The sequence below is a fragment of the Lithobates pipiens genome, unplaced genomic scaffold (assembly GCF_037356315.1).
Source record: "Lithobates pipiens isolate NorthernLeopardFrog02 unplaced genomic scaffold, aLitPip1_a1.2 Scaffold_18, whole genome shotgun sequence".
Classification (NCBI taxonomy): Eukaryota; Metazoa; Chordata; class Amphibia; order Anura; family Ranidae; genus Lithobates; species Lithobates pipiens.
In genome coordinates, this window is record NW_027507758.1 from 72,889,081 (window position 1) to 72,893,965 (window position 4,885).

The following is a 4,885-nucleotide window of genomic DNA, read 5'->3' on the forward strand; positions in this document are numbered from 1 at the left end:
GAGGGAAGGCGTATGCCTTGTGGAACCGCCACTGCTCTGTTAGGGCGTCTATCCCGTAGGCCTGCGGATCCTTGAACCTTGAATAGAACCTCGTTAGCTTCCTGTTGAAACGGGAGGCGAATAGATCCACTTCTGGAGACATCCCCAGGGATAGAACCCACTGAAACACATCTTCGTGAAGGGTCCACTCGTTGTTGTCCAAGTGGACTCATGATAGAAAGTCCGCTTGGACATTGAGGACTCCAGGAACATAGGCTGCTGTTAGGTTGGCCAGATTCCTCTGGGCCCAACGCATTATTGGATCCACTTCCCTCAGCAGAGACCGACTTCTGGTGCCCCCTTGCTTCCTTACGTATGCGACCGCAGTCGTATTGTCCAGCCTGAGGACTACGGATGCACCCACTATCAGATGCGGAAATGCCAACAGCGCTAGGAAGGCTGCTCGTAGTTCTAACACATTTGACACTATTCCCCGAGAGGGAAAATCCCAAATGCCCTGAGCCACTTCCGATAGACAATGTGCCCCCCAGCCCTTGTTGCTGGCATCTGATGTCACTGAGATCCATTTGATTGGAAGAAGAGAGTGGCAATTCAATAGGTTCTCCCGACGAAGCCACCAGAGGAGGGAACCTCTCATGGTCTGAGTAATCTCGATGGACTGGGCCTTTTCGCCAGACCATTGGCGAAGTAAACCCATTTGAAAGGGGCGCATCCTCCACTGTGCCCACTTCACCATCGGTATAGTAGGCACCATGGTGCCTATGATAGAAATAAGTTGGTCCACACTATCCCAGAGACACATTACTGTTAAAGGTACCTCATCCCCTAATAATTCTATAAGTATTGTATCCAAGAATAGGAAAAAGGGGGGGGCAGGGGATTTTTTTACGGTACACTATATAAAGAGACAGAGATTTCTTAAAAAAGAATTTATAGCTTTAATGTTAGAAATATGTTAAAATTATTTTGGAAAAACCAAAATAGCAAAAAATATAATAGCAAATACACTTTTTATACAAAAAATTACATGACACAAAGTATAGGGGATCCTGAAAATGTTAGTTGCTGAGAATGATCATGTATCCTCCAGACATGTTTCGCGTTTTTGCTTCTTCAGGGGAGTATGCAACTAACATGAACATAAACACAAAAAAAGGTTTAAGAATACAGAAAATACATTTATGCCATACAATTAGATACACATAAATTTCAGAACATTAAGTATGAAATTGGTCTCAATTTGCTCAGTCCAAGGAGGTACAATGCTTACCCAGGTATAATCATTCCCGGCATCGCAACCCACAAGCCAATAGATGGTGAAATAGATGGCAAGAATTAGGTGACAGGATCAAATGCTAAAAACAACCCAGCCCCATGCAGGGCATAGATGGAGGTAGACAAGCGCTACAAAGATCAAAAACAAAATCCAGAGATAAGTACCAAGTTTACAAATCCAGCACAGGTATTAAAAAATGTTAGTTTGTAACAGAAAGGGTAAATGATATCAATCCCTAAATTATAAGAGGGAATTGGGGCTGAAAAACATGCCTCCATAGTAGAACATGAGATGCTCATTATCAAAGGAATGAAACAATTGATTTTAATTACGCCTAATTAGTATAAGGGTTGTAAGAAGTGGCTACTGGGGGTATACTACCAATGTACTGTTTAAAGAGAGTAAAAGGAATAAAAATTATTTTTACCTGCAGTTAGAGTCAAAGATGAAAGAATTAATTCCATATGATAATATTGGTGCAATACAAATGCAACAGATTACAAAGAAAGAATCAATTGATTCATTGTGGTGTTTTATAAATTACAGAGTGCAGCGGTATGCTGCCACTGCCAGGCTTGCTGAACCTACAAGCAAATAAAAAGAAGGATGAATAGATATAGGTATAGAAAGATAAGAAACAGTGTTGTAACAGTATGAAGTTCAACTAAAAAAGTATATTTATCAAAAGGAAGAGTCAGCGTGGCGGTAGTATCTGTGCTGAACCTGCACTACAGATGAAGTGACAGCGCTGCCTATTTGTATCCCCCATCCAGCAAATTGAGACCAATTTCATACTTAATGTTCTGAAATTTATGTGTATCTAATTGTATGGCATAAATGTATTTTCTGTATTCTTAAACCTTTTTTTGTGTTTATGTTCATGTTAGTTGCATACTCCCCTGAAGAAGCAAAAACGCGAAACATGTCGGGAGGATACATGATCATTCTCAGCAACTAACATTTTCAGGATCCCCTATACTTTGTGTCATGTAATTTTTTGTATAAAAAGTGTATTTGCTATTATATTTTTGCTATTTTGGTTTTTCCAAAATAATTTTAACATATTTCTAACATTAAAGCTATAAATTCTTTTTTAAGAAATCTCTGTCTCTGTCTCTTTATATAGTGTACCTGCCCCCCCCTTTTTCCTATTCTTGGATACAATACTTATGGTGCCTATGATCTTTAGGCAATGAAGAGCACTGAGACGAGATGAAGAGAGAGCCAGGTGGATCCTGTCCCGTACTACTGCAATCTTCTCCTCGGGCAGAGAGATGGTACCTTTTGCCGTATTGAACAGGGCGCCGAGGAACACGAGAGACTGTGTAGGAACTAACTGGCTTTTCTCTAAATTCAGGAGCCACCCGAATTCCTTGAGGGTTGCGATGACTTGATCCCTGTGATTCAAGAGACAATCCTTGTCCTGAGCGAGAAGAAGCAAATCGTCCAGATAATGATGAATCCGGATTTTTCTGACTCTCAACAATGCTACGACTGCTAGAAGGACCTTCGAGAATGTGCGAGGGGAGGTTGACAGACCGAAAGGAAGGCAAGTAAACTGTAAATGAAGCTGGCCAATGGAAAAACAAAGAAACTGTTGGAACTCTGTGGCCACTGGGACGTGAAAATAGGCGTCTTTGAGGTCTATTGAGACAAGCCAGTCCCCTGGCTGCACTGATTGTTGAATCGTGGACAGTGTTTCCATTTTGAATTTTTCCTTTCTTATGAAGCGATTTAGACGCGTCAAGTCTATTACGGGTCTCCATGTACTGTTCTTTTTCTGGACCAGGAAAAGAGGAGAATACATTCCCATGCCGCGTTGGTTGTCTGGAACAGGAATAGCGGCGCCTTGATCCAACAAAGATTTCATGTAGGTTAGAAGAATTTGTCTTTTTTCTTCCGACTTTGGAATGGATGTGGGAACACACTTGAGTTTGGGGACACTGCTGAACGACCAAGTGTGCCCGGAGGAAACCGTCTTGACGGTCCAAAAGTCCTGGATCAAGGCCACCCAAACTTGCCGAAAGTGGAACAAACGTGCTTCTACCCGGACCGCCTGGACGGGCTCGATCTCAAAAGGACTTAGTAGGCTCCTTTTCCCCCATCGAACTGCCCTTTGCAGATTTTTTGAGAGATGTCTGTCTGGACCTCCAAGATCTGGAAAATTCCCGTCCAGGCCTGTAAGTGCGTGCCTCCCTGGCACGATCTTGACCCTGCTTTCTTGGGAACGATCTTCTTTGATTCTGCAGGCGTCTATCCTGGGGGAAAAACCCCGACTTACCCCTGGTGGCTCGAGTTATAGCACTATCCAGCTTATTACCGAAAAGGGAAGAACCATCAAAAGGAATACGGCACCAAACCTGCTTAGAAGCGGGATCGGCTAGCCAAGGACGGAGCCACAGGGCACGCTTGGCAGTTACAGACGAGAGCATAACTCGAGCCACCAGACGGATAAAATAGACCGAGGCCTCTCTTAAGAAGGCTGAAGCCAGTCTTAGTTCTTGAATGGGAGAACTCTTGGCCAGATCTTCAGAAACATTCCTGAGTGTTTCATCAACACTATCGGACCAAACTTCCATCGCTCTAGACAGAGCCGCTAAGGCCAGGGCTGGCTTACAGGCCATGCCAGCCGTAAGATAGATCCTCTTCAGGTCAGAAACAATTCTCCTATCCACAGCGTCCTTAAAAGAGACTGTGTCCTCAAGAGGAAGGGTCACATGTCTGACCAATCTCATTACCGCTGCATCCACTAGAGGGGAAGACTCCAAGTTTTTAACTTCTTCCTCCTTAAAAGGGTAAAGTCTCTAAATCTTAGATAGGAGAGAATTCTTTTTCTCTACCTTACTCCACTCATCCGAGATCACTTCTCCCAACTCTGAGAGGAAAGGGAAGCTAATACGCTCGTTCTTCAATTGCTTAAAAAACTTTCTTTGTTTCGCCGGGGCCACTGCCGGCTCTTCCCAGTTCAGTGTTTCCTTAATGGCTTTGACCAAGGGAGGAAGCAGGGCAAAGTCAAAACCGGAACCAGACTCTTCTTCCTCAGACTCACTCTCTGAGAGGACAGCAGATGGATGGCTAGGCAACGAGGAATCCCATGTGTCCTGGGCCTGAGCATCCCTCCCCGGAGACCTTGGAGACTCTATGGGGGACAACTGGGGGGCTTCAAATTTCTTAAGACTGTCCTTGACCAATCTTTCCACCATAGACTTCAGCTGTTGGTCAGAGTCACTCCTTTCACCCGTCGCTTTAACATAACAGGCATCACAAAGGGACTTGTCAGCAGGAACCTGTGTCCTGCACCCCCAGCATAAACCTTCAGCTACGTGACTTGGGCAAGCTGTTGAAGGGCGGGAAGATTCCCGGCTACGGAGAATCATGTCGTCTGGATCTGAAAGAGGAATGCCGGCGGTGGGACTTAGACGAGTCACTTCCTCGGTGAGAACTACGTCGCTGAGTAGACCTAGAAGGGCTGAAAAAGGGAGAAAATCCAGCAGTGTTAGTGGAACATTCCCTAATGTTCCACTGCCCCCCCCCCCCCCCCGGAAGGTAACCCAAAAAAAAGTACCTTCTCCGAGAGGGCTGGCCACTAGCAGGCGGTAAGGCATCCAA

At 44.7% G+C, this 4,885-nt stretch overlaps 1 long non-coding RNA gene across 1 annotated transcript; it reads right to left on the reverse strand.

Annotated features, from left to right (window-relative positions):
* Positions 1 to 1,089: 1,089 nt before the first annotated feature.
* LOC143990061 (uncharacterized) lies at positions 1,090 to 1,856 on the reverse strand. Its single transcript, XR_013277133.1, has 3 exons — positions 1,704 to 1,856; positions 1,271 to 1,404; positions 1,090 to 1,129 (listed from the first exon to the last, which is right to left on the reverse strand). It is a non-coding gene; the product is annotated as an uncharacterized LOC143990061 (long non-coding RNA).
* Positions 1,857 to 4,885: the final 3,029 nt, after the last annotated feature.